The sequence below is a fragment of the Triturus cristatus genome, chromosome 1_2, assembly GCF_964204655.1.
Source record: "Triturus cristatus chromosome 1_2, aTriCri1.1, whole genome shotgun sequence".
Taxonomy (NCBI): domain Eukaryota; kingdom Metazoa; phylum Chordata; class Amphibia; order Caudata; family Salamandridae; genus Triturus; species Triturus cristatus.
Window position 1 is genome coordinate 308,754,527 of NC_140580.1, and position 16,745 is coordinate 308,771,271.

The window sequence follows — 16,745 nt, forward strand, 5'->3', positions numbered from 1 at the left end:
TAAATGTTTACGCAACACAAGGCAAGAATAAGGATTTTGACCAATGATGTTCTTCTATATCTAAAATATGGACTCCTTTTGTGCATGGGTGGGTAAGCGGGGCTGGTGTGGGCTATTGCTCAGGTAATAGACTATCCTGCAGTGAGTTGGTATCACTTTCACCACATCGGTCCCACCAAGTGTGTGATACATATATGGTGTAAATTAAGTCACATCTCAATAAATCACACAGACTGGGGGGTGAGGGTTAGGAGTTTGATGAATGAATGTTAAAAGGGATTTGGGGAAAGGTTGTTATGTTATGTTAAAGGGTTTTGTAAAGTGCACATACACCGGGCTGGTTTCATGGCGCTACTCTGAGAGATGCCTGACCCTAGGAAGTTACTCATAAGCTTGTCTAAATAGCCAGGTCTTGAGGAGTGTCCTGAAGCTTAGGAGGTTGTTGCGTGATCCGATTTCGGGGGGAGAGAGTTCCACAGTCTGAGAGCTAGAACAGCAACCCTGACACCACCCAGGCACTTTAGTTTGAAGTCGGGGACCGCCAAGAGGTGCTTATGGGCCGAGCGCAAGTTGCGTGTGGGTATGTGTCTACGTAAAAGGCTGTCCAGGAATTTTGCGCTCCTTCCATTCAGAGATCTGAAGATGAGACAGCATACCTTGAAGGCAGTGACAAAGACAAACACTACACAAAAACAGTATACATCAGGGCTATGAGCAGCACATCATCATCAATCTGTTGTGGGAGGAATCAAGGAATGAGTATGGGACAGTTCAGTTAAATGCATTACAAAAAGTCTTTCAGCGGGCAGCAAACTCTGCTCTGCTCAGCTAACACATTTGAGTCTGACCAATCACCCTCTTCCTCCTGTGGTATTTCAGGAACAGTGTAATCGTGTGGCATGAATCGTGTGGCAGTGTAATCGTGTGGTTCATTTTGATTATGGTCAATCACTTCATGTATTCAGGCTAGAGACTGGTCCTTCTCACTGTGACAACTGCACCAGATGCACTAAACACACACTCAGCTGACACACTGGCTACCAGATGTCAGCTACTTTATTGCCAGCCTGCTGAGGTCTGTCCGTTGGCACACCTTCCTGTACCAATACACCAATGAGTTTGATCCACACTTCAGCCATTATTATCTCAGGTCTTTGGCTTTCTCAACAAGCCATATTGTGAAATATCCCCTTCTGAAAAAATATTTGAAGTGGGCAGTATTTTATTGCTCTATGGATCACATATTGTGGCACTGATGTACTCTTTAGAAGACATGATATCTCTTTTCAGCCTCATATTAATAGCCAAGTGAAGGATTAAGCTCTCAACCAAGGCATGAGCTTCTGTTTTTTTTTGTTCACACCTGTGAACTCTTTAGACACCATTTTAACTGGTCTTGCAGCTGATGCAACAACTTGATAGCTTGGCCCATCATACTGTCCTCTTGCTGACTTCCTGTGTGAAAACGTCAAAAGGAAGTAGCATCTGGGTCAGGCATTTGACTAGGCCCCATTAATCCACCTCCATGATCATGCTTTTCCCAGTTGCATCCCCCTCTCTTTGAATGACATATTCATTATTTGATTTGTATTTCTCAAACAGATGTTGCAACACGTAATAGGTCAAGTTCCAACATGTTGGCACCTCCTATATAAGGGCTGAAATGAGTACAGAATCTCCTGTAGATGGTCATTAAGTTGCTGACTATATCTTCTTTTTAGGGAAAGTACTTCACAATCAGGTTGATGCAATGCGCCAAACACAGGACCCTGATATAGCCACCAACGGCCATGGCCTTAACTATATTACTATAATTGTTGTGGCAACAAATCCAATTCTAAGACATCTAGGTCGCAGCCGTTCAAACACCTTGCTGTTAAAGTCTTCCAAGATGTTTGCAGCTGTTTAGGATTTCTCTATAGCGAACATGGCTACTGTTGCACGCAGCCGAACGCCTTTAAAACTTTCTTCAGAGCCAAGACCGATAGATAGCTTTTGCAGGTAACCTTCCAGTCCTGGTAGATGTCCACTACAAATTCTAAAAAACCCTCTCCTTCCACAAAAGAAAAATGGAGGAGGTCCTGTGCTAACATTTCAGCCAGCCTCCTGTCATGGCCGTTGGTGGCTATATCCTGTCGAACGAACGTGCCACTGGGTGGTTGTATTCTTAGGGCTTCTTCTGCCTAAACATGCCTGTAATAGTAGCCTGTATTTTTTTCTTCTGTGGTGTCACTGATGCAGGTGATTTCCAGAGAGAACTAGGAGGTGGTAGACTCAATGTGCATCTTGGAGCAATCACTGTATGCAGTGGTGTCGCCATCTGACATTTCGAGGTTGCTGAAGTGGTGATACGGGCACACTACTGGGGACAGGGTTGCTTTGCGTAAAGCTGTCACCCTCTTCTTCATCAGCTTCACTCACCACTGTGACCAGAGCAGATTCCCCTGTCTCATTATCTCCACCACCACCGATAGCCTCCCACCAGATTGTGTGATTTTTTCATATGAGATGTTTGGCCTCCAGTAAAATAGCTTGAGCTAAGCTTACCTCGATGAACACTCGCAAGGTAAGCCTGGCAAATGGAGCATATTGCTATGTTATCCTCCAGCTTACTAATTGTAAAGAAGTCCCAGCTGGGGAGGTGAAATTTCTGAGTGGGCCACTGGTGTCACTGTCAATGTCCAAATAACTGAAGGTAGGTGGGTGTGTCGACGATTGCTTCTCTACAGTGCACACTTCAACTAGTAGTGGTCGATGCAGGTCTCAGCAGGGGCCTTACAAATATGGAAGCTGGTTGTGGTGGTAGTGGTACCAGTGCCACATCCCTCAAAGCAGGTTTAATAGGAGGGGTAATCGTTGTGAGCCAGTTTCCATGACAATGATTGGGTCATCATCCTCATCCCCTTCCATAATTGTAAGGCTTTCAGGAACTGTCTTTTTCCCTTACCTCTCATGGCTTGTCTTGTACTCAGACGGGTGCAATTCATGTCCAGATCATCTAACGAGGGCTTGGAGAAGATGGTTGAGCACCCATAATTTTTCTTGCTGGAGATCTGGAAGCCAATGGTTCTAAAAGAGGATGTTCTTGCTCAGTGGGAAGCTCAACCTCCTGTTCTGCTCCTACTTCAGGAAGACCTACTATTGGTCGGCGGACATCACTGGGCGCACCTGGAAGCTCTTCTCGGCCCCGCCTCCCTCCACCATAAAACGCCTCGCGGCCCCCGCTTCGCGGGAGCCGCTCGTGGGCGCAGACTCTACACTTACCGGACTACGAGCTGTGCAGATCCTGAATCCCCAGACTCGCGGGGAAGTTGCTGCTGATTGGGTGCTGGACGCAGGGGGAGCCTGATTGCCGGGACTGCGAGGACCAGGGTGCAGTCGGCGGACATCACTGGGCGCACCTGGAAGCTCTTCTCGGCCCCGCCTCCCTCCACCATAAAACGGCTCGCGGCCCCCGCTTCGCGGGCGCCGCTCGTGGGCGCAGACTCTACACTTACCGGACTACGAGCTGTGCAGATCCTGAATCCCCAGACTCGCGGGGAAGTTGCTGCTGATTGGGTGCTGGACGCAGGGGAGCCTGATTGCCGGGACTGCGAGGACCAGGGTGCAGTCGGCGGACATCACTGGGCGCACCTGGAAGCTCTTCTCGGCTCCTCCCCCCCTCTAATAGACATTGCCACTCCTATATAGATACCTTCCCACCCGCGCTAGCGGGACGCGCACGGGATGCTCACCGGGGCGAAGACCAGGGAAAGAGCGGGCCGTTTGAGGCCGTTCGAGACTGATCGAGGCTGGGCTGGTCCCACCCCTGGTTGATATTCCGAGTAAGTTAAACAATATGGCAACTGGATTCTTGCGGGCGGGCTCAAAAGGGTGCAACGTTATGGGGACCCTGGACAACTTTATAACTCGTGCGAGCAATGTCTTGGCCTATGAGATTGCCGCAACTGAAAGAAGATTATCCCATGATCCACTACTAGGGAAAAGATCTTCATTGGGACCCATTGCGCTTGCTCCCTCCCCCCCACCCGTTAACCCCGAGCCTCCCCTAACAAGTGGTCATACAGCTGAAGCATTGATAAGGGACCCTCCGTCTCTCGACGACGTCACCCTAGCTGATTCGTTTCTCTCTGGGTCTACCCAGGATGACATCCACGCTCCTTCACCTACTGTCAATTGCCCCAAAACTAGGTCAATGGTAGACCGATCTGTCAGAAGGAAAATCACTGGGTCAAACCCCCCAGTCACAAAGGCCAAGAAAAGAGAGGGTGCTACAATGACTCATCCCTCAACAAAAAAAAAACAAGAAAACTAGCATCCAATCCAGCCCATAATGCCCCTACCCGAAGTTCAGATACACAATCTATTTTGATACAGGACCCTGCTAAACGATCTACCCCCATGATAACTAGAGAGGAAACTACGGGGGAGCTGCTCCCCAGTAATTTTTGGGATAAACTGGCTGATGTAATTGACGGAAGGTTGTCTCCTCTAGTTAGGCGCCTTTCTGCTATAGAATCAAAGCTAGCTTCATTAGTTGAAAGGATCCAATTTGACACCGTTCCTGTAGAACCTACAACAGCGAAACCAACTAGTTATAATTTAATCTCACTCTCCTCTAACACCCCGAGCAAAAGGCCCACAGTGAATACCACTCAGTGTAATTTAGTTGATAACACAGGTAAATCAGTCCCTAGCGAGAACGGTAGACCTCTCCCCCCTGCCCCCCCTCCCCAGTCGATTGTTTCCACCACAGCGGGTACCCTGGCAGGCCCCCTAACTCAGCTTCCCACCCTTCCTCTGATTAATCTCAGACCTGATACCCTCCCCAATATTAAGATCCTCCCGAGACTCGACCTTCCGCCTGATTGTAGCCCATATGTGGTTGTCTTATCAGGTGTACCAGAACTCCCGAAGGACAGCGTCGAATCTTATCTATCACTGAAGTTCAAGGCAATACATTGGTTGAATAAACATAGACCCTTGCCATCTACTCTGAATGGGGAAATCTTAATGGTTCGAAGAGTCTCATGGGTGGGTCGGGGCTTGAAGAACATGAGGGGAGACTGCATAGTTGTAACGTTCAAAGATCCAAGGGTCTCACAATACGTGTTTAAGGGGGGTTGGGTGGACACTGCCAATGGAATTTATACCTTCCCCCTCTCCTATTTTTACCCCCTTGGATCGCTTACCCACGGGAGGGACATAGCCAATGTGCAACTAGGCAGACAAAGAATGGGCTTCTGCCAAACCAGCAATCATGATGTTGAGCCACATTCGCTTCAATACAATATTCCTTGTTACAACAGGTTCAGTCCTCTGGACTGTATAGATTGACTGTCCCCTAGTCTCCCCCAAGGTCCTCCTGTAATACCACCAATAGAGCCTACCCTGAGTTTGGTTGCTCCCTCATATTCCCTCCCCCACGTTATTAATAATCTTTCTCCTCTTTCCTCCACTGACTCCCCCAGATCAGGAGTTACTTACAGAGATAGTCCAGCTATCCCCTTGGGTACCAGCATAACCTCCTGTATGACCCTCTCCGGTAACCCCACTACCAATCAGACCGCCGGGTTGAAAATCCTTTCCTGGAACGTGGCAGGTTTGACACGCCTGCTCGAACTTCCAGATTGGGGGGAGTTCATTGATGGATATGACATCTGCCTATTACAGGAGACCTGGGCACTGAGGCCCTGCCATCGTGTAGGGTTTGCTACCTTCTGGGAACCCGCAGCAAAATCAAAGAAAGGTAGACCGTCGGGAGGGATGATTATATGGGTCCGAATACATCTGGGATATGATTTTAAACAAATCCGCACTGATTCCCCGGATATTATGTGTCTAGATATGTCTCTTCAGGGCAGGCGTAAGTTGAACCTGATTAACATATACTCCCGCCCAGTAAGCTATGGTCAATTGTCCCCCACTCTGGCCAGCCTTGAGGCATTCTTGAGTACGACTACTAATCCTGAGCATCTTATTATCGGTGGAGATTTCAATTGCCACTTCGAACCATTGAATGGCCTAACCATGTCAGTAACACAGGAGGAGTATCAAGTTTGGGATATACCATCACCCAATATCTATCCCACAAAGGCCTGGACGCCATTGGTCCTCCAACTCACTCAACTCACACTCGCCTTTTCAGTACGAGCATGTAATGGCAGGTTTCCCCTAGATAGCCCTGGTAATCCAACCTACAAAAGAAATGGACAATCCTCCATTATCGACTGCATTTTGGTTAGTATGGGATTGTGGTCCAGGACTTCGATTTTTGAAGTCATTAAACGTCACGAAAGTGACCACAATCCCTTAGTTGCAACCATGGAGGGTTTCAATACCTCCCTTACTATTCCCAATGACCCTCTTATCGCTCTACCGTTGACCACTATTGATGGGGCACGGAGAATTAGATGGGAGAAAATTGTCCAATCCGAAAGTGATCTCAGAGCAATGTACTCTGAGATCTATCCTCTCCTAGAGAAAACAATGGGAGATTCTACTACTCCTGAGGGCTATGTAAACGTAGAATTAATTGGATCCACCCATATTGAACTTTGTGCCATCCTTGGGACCCACTTTAGTCGAGTTATCAGGACCAAGCTAGCGCCAATCAGGGGGAAGCCATCTTGGTTCATTAAATCCTGCAGGGAAGCAAAGTCACTGCTCTTGACAACTCTCAAGAATGGCAATACGCTAGAAATTAAGGAAGCTAGGGCCTCCTATAAGAAAACCCTTCACGATGCAAAGAAAGACTGGGAAACTACTAGATGGGAGGAGATCTCTTTTGCATTGAAGAATAGGGACCTCAAATCCTTCTGGAATTTAGTTAAGACAGGAACATCTGCCGCCAACCAAGCACTCCAACCCAACCTTGGTGAAGAAATTTGGCGTAGCCATTTTAAAGATCTATAAGCTTCTAATGCACCAGCAGTAAACGATCACCCCCCTTCCCTCTTTCCCAGCCCACACACCATACCTGGGCAGGCAGAGATGTGCACCTTTAGCGAGATTAGAGTGGCTCTTAGCAAAGTTTGCCCAATAAAGCCCCCGGCTTAGATAAGATCCCAGGAGACCTGTTTAAAAGCGAGCCTGATAATTGGGTCCCTTATCTCTATGGCCTTTATAATGCAATCTTGAGTGGAATGCCATTACCATCTACATGGGCCGGAGCAGAGATAATACCAATTTACAAAAAGGGCTCTCCACTCGATCCGGCTAATTATAGGCCTATTAGCCTCATCGATGTAGCCCAGAAGATCTTTGCTCGTATCCTTCTAGGGAGACTCCAGACCTGGATGGAGGACTCCAACATACTAACTCCCTTACAGGTGGGCTTTAGAGCAAAGATGTCAACTGTGGATCAATTGTTTAGGCTGCAACTGATCCACTGGAAAACCATTATCCTAGAAGGGGGCAGTCTTTATCTCACCTTTGTTGACTTAAAGTCTGCCTTCGATATGGTGGACCGTAGCCAGCTTTGGGACCTACTAAAGGAGATGGGAGCACCCCTTTATCTTTGCGCCTTACTAGAGCGACTCCACAAAGACACCTTCGCCAGGGTCAGGTTTGGATTAAAGGGTGAACTTACGTCCCCATTTGGGGTTGAAAAGGGAGTAAGACAGGGGTGTGTCCTTGCCCCAACACTTTTTGCCTTATTCTTAAATGGGCTCGTCGAGGACCTTTTGACTATAAGAGACATTGACGCCCCCAAGCTGGCGGGTAGGAAAATCCCTGCATTAATGTTTGCTGATGACACCTTGCTTCTCTCCAGGACCCCTATGGGGATGGGAAGAGTCCTGGACGGCTTTGCATCCTTTTGCAGGAAAAGGAACTTAGTCATTAATGTAAGCAAAACTAAATACATGGTGTTCCATGCAGACCCTACCAATCATCCTACCCCTAAATTGGACGGCCAGCCCTTAGAACGGGTCACCACATTTGACTACTTGGGTTTGACCCTTACTAACAAAATGACTTGGGGACCTCAGATCTCTAAAGTAAACCTGAAACTTGTCCAAATAACCGGGGGCATTATTAAGATGCATAAAAACAGCCACCTCAAACTGATTAGCCCACTCGTAGAGATTTACAAGACCCAGGCCCGGGGTGTTGCAGCTTATGGAGCAGAACTATGGGGCCATACCCCTTCCCCGATTTTACTTAAGTCAGAAAACAAATTTTTTAGAAATATACTTGCACTCCCAACAAGCACTCCTATGCAGCCACTTAGGATGGACTTAGGCATCCATCAGATCACGGATATGGTGGCTTCCAGACCACTAATGTATTGGCGCCGCCTATGGAGTACCCCTGAACTGATAAACTTTCAGGAGGAACTGAAGTCCATTTTGTTGATCCCAACGGCAGGTGCTATCCCTTGGCTAGCCTATATAAAGAAATCATTAAGGGAGATAGGGAGAGAAGAACTCTGGCATTCTCCGGAGTATGCATGCCCTTCTCTTTCTAAGAGATCTCTGGCAAAAATTCTGGAGGAAAGAAATTTGACTCACCTTATTCAATCTGCCACTACAACAAACCTGACTTCTGTATTTTTAGAGGCCAAAATTAGTTACAAATTTGAGTCTGTATTAGACCTGATTCATCCAGTCATGGCCAAAAAACTATATTTACAGTTCAGGCACGGCTCCCTCCCGCTCTTTTCGAGAACAAACAAGTGGCTGGGCTCAGTCCGGCAATCCTGCCCTGGTTGTGGTGCCCTTGAAGAAACTGAGGTACATGTCGTTTTTTTCTGCCCGGCATATACTACCCCGCGCAGATTATGGATAATCCAACTAGCCAAGAACATAGGGGCTAGACACTGCATGGAACTCCATAGGTTGTTGAAGCACGACACTTCTCCTCTATATGCTACCGTAATTGCCAAATTTCTTTTCTCAATGTGGCTAACTAGAAGAAAATTGCTACCTCATTAAGGTTAATTTGGTCTTTTTACCTGTATCTTATTATCTGCTTTTATTCTATGTAATGATGAATGAGTTTTATTAGACCATTGTTGTATCAACTTTTAATAATATTATGTTTTTTATGTACTTTTATGGCTAAAGCCGAAATAAAGTTTTCTGACTGACTGACTGACCTACTATTGTTGTCTGTGGCTGTTGTCTACTTTGCTCAGTTTCTTGCAACAATTAGATACTAGTTTGTGAAAGAGACAAATCCAATTCATAGTCACTGCTGTTCAGCTACACCATGATTGCAGTGCACCATGAATGGAGTGGCTGCCTTGCTGAGAGATGTTGGCTTGGTCTTAGGTTGGGGTGGTACCTTTGAGGCGGGAGTGCTGCTCCTAACTGCTCCCCCATAGGTCATTGCCACAGGCATATGTATCCTGAAAAAGATTTTGTTAGCACACCAATGGTGGAAATCAACTTCCTCTCCTCTTTGGCCACTTACTTAGCAGCCCCTTTCTTTGGGGCCATCTTGAAGCTGTCAGTTGGCAGTGGCACATAACTGCACAAGCGGAAGAGAGTGGAGGATTCATGTCACGTGTTGTGTGGTCACTTCACTTTGTAAGAACCTGCTGCCTGGCAGTACTGTAGGTGATGTCTCTTGTGCACCTGAAAGCAAACATGCAAGAAAAACATTTAGGGAAATGTGGAATTGTTGCAGCTTGAATTAGTACATACAAAGACAATATAATTTAGTGTGGTTACCTAATTTAATATCCTAAATATTTAACAACAACAGTGTATCCATTTTAAAATCAAACCACACCACCACAATAACATATTCTTTTATTTTCAATCTGGATAACAGATGTAACTGTTTGCTTTATGTGCATCTAAGGGAGACACCTGTGGCAGTCAGGGAGGTGCAGGGGAAAAGTGAATAATCCTAAAAAAATGATTGCTGGTGTTTGTGCACCGATGGCAGGCAGAGGGTTCAAGGGAAACTAATAATCCTTAAAATGCAAAAAAAGTGAATAATATAAAACACTGTTAATAATATACTTATACTACAAAGACCCTTAACCATATTGTTAGCCCTCTCCTATCAATCTGCCTAGAAAATGGCTTTGAAAACTGGAAAAGGGTGGCTGCATAAAATGCCTGCCAGCCACATGGTCAATCAACGACAACAAGCAAGGAGGCATGGCCAAAACAAAGAACACTTGCAGGCCAATGGAAAAACACACTGGCTGGCTCACAAAATGGCCACCAGCCACATGGTCAAACAACAACAGAAAACAAGGAAGCATGGCAACAACAAAGAACACATGCAGGCCTAAGGCAAAAGCACACTGGTTGGCCACAAAAAATTGCCACCAACCACATGGTCAAACAACAACAGCAAGCGAGGTGGCACGGCCACAACAAAGAACCCATGCAGGTATTTGGCAAAAGCTCACTGGCTGGCTACACAAAATGGTCATCGGCCACATGGTCAAACAATAGCAGCAAGCAAGGAGGCATGGCCACAACAAAGAACACATGCAGGCCTATGGCAAAAGACCAATGGCTGGCTGGCTACGCAAAATGGCCATCGACCATGTGGTTAATGAACAACAACAAGCAAGGAGGCATGGCCACAACAAAGAACATATGCAAGCCTATGGACACTGACTACACAAAAGGGCACCCGGCAACATGACATGGGGGCAAAGTCACACGGTGGCCTATGGCAAACAAACACATACGCACACACAGGATGGCCAAAGGAGGCAGGGTAACACATGAGAAAATAATACCATTAATTCAGCAAGGCCAAAAAAGAAAATTAATTGAGCTATAAAGGTTTGACAACAACACATCCTCTCAAGTCATCAAATATATTACCCGACCAAAATACACTCTTTCCAGAAAAGAACGTGAAATACAAAAAATAAACCCCACATTTTAATGTAATCCAATGCTATCCCTGAATTAAATGATGCTTTAAAGAAATATATACCACAGAAACAGTTGTTTCATGTAGCCATGACTAGTACTGGGCCAACAGGCTGGATGAGCCATGAGCAGACTAGGCCACAGATTGTCAAATAAATGAACAGTGCAAATTTAACAAACATGAACAAAATGTACTGAACTGTGCAACCTTGTTCCTTTGCAACAGATAAAAAAATGAAATACAAATAGCCGCTTACTGAAACTCCTTGCCACCCACCACAATGAATTCTCAGAATTGAATAAAAGTGCAAATAAATACTGGTGTATGCCCGCTATCAAAAACAACACCTTTATGCAAAAGTTTTAGAACTTACTTGTGATAAAACAAAACAAAGTCCTTTAATCCACTGGTATATATGCAGCCAAAATAGTGATTCTTTAACCTCGAAATCCAAATGAAAAGTGACCAAGAGATGGACATAGATCTGGGAGGAGTCTGCTGTACAGGAACAGGCAGTTGGAGTCTCTGGGGCACTTCCTTCTTGTTAAAAAGAAAAACAAAATAAAAAGGCTTCTTGCACTAAAAAACAACCTGAATGGTTCGCTGGAGTACAATATTAAATTGAAAATGTCTTTTTAAGTAGCTTTAGCTGCTTATCGAGGAGAGAATCTGCTCGAGGTGCAGCCGCGGTTGCTCGCCATCATCACGAAAATGGCGGCAGAAGGCACTGTGGTGACTGGAAGCCGCGCTAACAGGTAGCAATTCTTGCACGCACTCAGTAGCATCTGGCTGGCGCAGGCCAAAACAATTCTCACACACCAACAGAATTTTTTTTTCCACACATCGGTTGGTGGATTTAGTGAGAACTCTGTATTACACGCCTTCCGTGGAGTTTCTGAATTCTACCAACTCAACAAGCAGAGTGTATTTTTCTGCCCAGGGCTAGTCATGACATTCATGCCAAGGCGTCTTATGGCTCAGTAACACCAGTGTCAAACATTTACTGCAGCATTCTAGAGGGCTCCTCCCTCCTACCCAGTGCATAGTCCTTAGTTTATGTTTACCAGGCTTTCTAGTGGTTTGAGTACAATGTTATGACAAACACCTATGACATTTTCCAATCTATTGCGGAATACCGGTCTATGTTTGCCCAACAACACTTCAGGCTCTTCATCTGGCACAACCAGACAGCCTTTATGAACATACTTCAGATCCACAAAAACACTTGGCTCCATCTCTGTTCAACCTCTGTACCTTTAACTCTTTTATGCTATCAGTTAGATATTGGTAGACCCATGGAGACTGGGATCCAAGGACGCCAATTCTACAATATGTGGATGATGCAGTCATACTTAGAAAAACACCCTTGTGTTTGTAAAGATCACTACAATGTCTATGTTCTTACCGCTCTGCTAACAAGTTAGAAATTAACATTGATAAAATGAAAGCAATGATGTTTGGGAGGAAAATCAAAAAAGGGGGCCTGGCATCTTCACAAAAAAGGATTGATATCCTTCAAAAGTACAAAGATCTGGCCATAATCTTTGTTGATCGAAGTACTTTCAAAGCACACAAAAACTTTTTAGAACTAAAAGCCACTTCCTTGGCTCTGACCTTTAAATCTCTATCACTCAAATGCCAATGTCCATCTTGTGCTTATCTACTCCCGCTTAAAACAACAAGCTTCAAAAATCTTTAGCATGTAGCCTTGTTGATTTGGCTTACATCAGTAGCTAAAGAGATTAATTTCACAATCTATTCAAGAGACTAGCAAATAAAATGATAAACATAATCTCCTTTGAAACACACATAAATTAATTCAGCAAATGTAGACATGCATGTACAGCAATGAACTCATACAGCACTAAACAGCAGCATCATTTAGAACAAACATTCTCACTAAAACTGAAACTCAGACTCCTGCAGTGCCACTTCGGCATTTTTCTAACCAAGGCCAATGCCCCGTCGTAGGTGCTTATTATAAAGACAGATGCTGCAGGCTATGCGGATGCTAAAAAGAATCAATAATGCACATTGTCTATATTTGTCAGATTCTAAATTCAGCACCTTGCTTACTGTTTAAACCATGATTTACATACATCTCTGAAAATTCGAACCTCCTGCCAAGCATTAATAGTCTACTTCGAAGGGGTTCACATCCAACTGAGCTGCAGATTCGTCAAGTACAAGATACATGCAGAGAAACCTTTTTTTTTTTAAGTTTAAAGTTTATTGAAAAGAAAAATTGTAGCATACAAAACAAGAGTGACAATATATTAGAAAATTACCAAAAAAATAAGTCTCCACATCAAACCTATTAATTAATAAAACAGGGAAGGGCAAGAGAGGGAAAGGGGGGATAAAGGAGAAAGAAAGGTCCAATATAAACACAGGTATTGTCAGAATCTGAAACTCTATGGCATAAGCATGAACTGTAATAAGTATACTGTAATCCTAAAGTCATAAGAGACAATACTGAAAAGAAAAAAAAAGAAAAAAGAAAAAGGAATCATTCAAGGAATACAATTAAAAACTAAACTTAAGAAGACAACAGCGGACTTAAGGAGGTTTTCTGACTTCGTCTGGAGTATTCACTGTAATGGCAGATTTAGAGGCTACATTAGTCAGGTAGGTGGATAAAGGGACTCTTTTCAACTGGGAGCTCTAGAGGGAAAATGCCAAGCCGCCCTCCACTCAAGATCTGTCAACAACAATGATAGCTTGGCATCAAGAGGACTTCACGTATCAATTTAAGGACCACCACTACTATTGGGAACAACTATATCCCAACCACTGGCAATACATCCAAAATTAGCCCGGTCCTGAACCTCTTGAATTTCAATTAAGATAATCTGAAATACAACCCTTCATAGCCTCACAAAAAGTGTGTCACCACAGCTCACAGAGAAGTCAAAGAAAATAGTGTGACACGTGAAAAGTGAAAAAAGTGAAAAAATGAGGAGGCACCTCACGTACGCAACACCAGGAAGGCTGCCAGCTGGTTCTCGCTGGTATGCCCACGTTTTGTCATCATTGGTTGCCAACTCATAGAGATAGTGTCCAGTAAAGAAAAAGGTGGATAGACAAAGAGAATTTTTAAAAGGAAAACTTTGCTGTCCCCATAGACAAAGAGTAAGAAGGATAGTAGTGGTGGTCCTTAAATTGATACGTGAAGTCCTCTTGATGCCAAGCTATCATTGTTGTTGACAGGTGGATAAAGGGAGCCATAGAAGATCTCTTTTGATAGACAAGGATGGAGGAGAGACATTGCTTGTATCCAACCTATGATGAAAACAAACAGCGTTCCACCATGCTCTGAAGGTAACTTTTTCAACTTGTTTCCAGTTGGAAGTAATTAAATGAAAGGCTATAGCTAGGAATAAGTCAATTAAAGAGGGATTAGGAGCTGGGTGAGGCCAAGAAGGTGCTAAGGAGCCTAAAAAGACATTAGATATAGAAAAAGGGATTTGGGTATTGAAAATCTTATTGATTTGAGACCAAACTGAGAGCCAAAAACGGGAGAGAGAGGGACAGTCAAAGAGCATATTTTTTAAATCAGCGGAAGTCATTTCACATGACCAACAGGACGAGGAATAATCTGTAGAGATAGAAGTTAACTTTGAGGGAGTTAGAAGACAGCGTTTGTTAACAAAATAAAGAGTCTGAGAAGTGTTCGCAGCCCCAGATGTTTTGTGGATTTTCGACCATAATTTATCCCAAAATGGGATAATCCAACAATCTGCAAGATCTCGTTCCCAAGCCAATTCAGCTTTCCCCTTAGTTCTCTCAGAAGAGAAAAACAAGGCTTTATATAAAGAGGAAGCTGATGTATTTATAGATAACAAAGAAAAAAGAGTGGAGCAATTAGAAGGAATATTTGAATTAAGCGGTAGGGAAAGAAGATAGTGCAGAAGAGGAGGAAGGAGAGAATCATATTGAGTTTTACATGAGGAGGGTAAAGAAAATTGTATCTGAAGCTCTGAGAAGGATAGCGGAGTATGATTAGATATTAATTGCGAAATCCAAAGTAAACCCTTGATCCTCCAAGTCTTCCAATAAATAGTACGGCCCTTAATACGGAGCAGATGATTATGCCAGATTGGTTGCAGGTCTAATGAAGAAGATGAGGGATATGAGGATGGAAGAAATGGTTTTAATATTTTACGCGTGTGGGAGATAACTTGGGAGCGAAAAGAGGAAATAGTGTTAGTAAAATTAAGGGATTCATTAATGTGGAACGGAGCTATAAATGATTTTTCTATAGTTAACCAAATAGGGGGAAACACACCTTGATCCGGGTGAAGCCATCGGGAGGATTGCCTAAGAGAAAAAGTATAGTGATAAGATTTAAAATCAGGAAATTTGAGACCACCAGAAGTCTTTTCAGCCTTAAGAGCATTAAGAGCAATTCGAGGAGTCTTGTTTTTCCAAAGGAATTTGTTTAGTATAGAATCAATTTTTTTAAAGTAAAAAGTAGGAATATGAACCAGGATCATAGATAAAAGATAGAGAACTAGCGGCGTAAGCATCATCTTAATGGAATCCAAACGCCCCCACCAAGTAAGAAAAAGTGGATGCCATCGGTCAATAGAGGTAGATACATTTTTAATGAGACTATCAAAGTTTTCTTTTAAAGTTTCTGGAATAGTGGGAGAGAACCATAAACCTAAGTATTTTATTTTAGTGGATTTCCAGGAAAAACCAGGGGAGACGAAATCTTGTTTCAGACAGAGAACATTTAATGGAAGGATTTCACATTTATCCGCGTTAAGACGGTACCCGGAAAGTTGGGAAAAATTATCAACTTGAGAAAGAAAGGCCGGAAGCGAAGGAGAGGGATTTGAGCAATACATAAGTATATCGTCAGCATAAACAGACATTTTAACCTGAGTATTGGCTAGATTAAAACCGGTAATTCTATCGTCTAACCTAATTTTCGTTAAAAAGGGTTCTAGTGCAATGATAAATAAAAGAGGTGATAGAGTGCAGCCTTGGCGAACTCCTCTGAAAAGAGGAAAAAAATCAGAGGTAATCCCATTAACAAAAATAGAAGCTTTAGGACCAGAATATAGTAAAGAAATAAGGGAAATCAATTTAGTAGGGAATCCGATCCACTGAAGAGCGTGAAACATAAAATCCCAGCCAATTCTGTCAAATGCTTTTTCAGCATCTAGTGCTATCGCAGCAATGGGATAGTCAAGCGAAGAGGCTTTACTTAAAATATTAAAGAAGACTGGAATTATCTGAAGATAAACGGCCTTTAATAAACGCTGATTGTTCGGGACCAATAAGGTTCGGCAAAATGGGATCAATACGAAGCGCAAGAATCTTAGCAAAAATCTTATAGTCTAAATTAACTAGGGAAATTAGGCGGTAATTTTTACAAAATGCGGGGTCCTTTTTATCTTTGGGAATTAAGCAGATTATGGCTTCTTGAAAGGATCCTGAAGAGGAACCATCTTTGATAAAAGATTTATAAAGTGATAAGAGGTGGGGAAGTAATAGAACTGCGACGTGAGCGTAAAATTCAATAGTAAAACCATCAGGACCGGGAGCTTTACCTCTTTTCAATACAGATACAGCATGTTTGATCTCGGCTAAAGTAATGTCCGCTTCCAACAAAGAAAAATCAGTATCATAAGGGGAAGGGGAATTTATTGCTTGAAAAAAGGAGGAAAGCCCGTCTGAAGTTGGTTGGTGCTCAGGAGTATATACATTTTTGTAAAAAGAAACAAATTCATTCAAAATATCGTTGTCTTTAAAGAGCAATTCGCCTACATTATTACGTATGGATTCAATTTTAGTCCGTTCACAACGTATTTTTAAGTAATTTGCAAGAAGTTTACCCATCTTATTCTGACCGCCATAGTAGCGGGCACTACTATTTAAGAGAT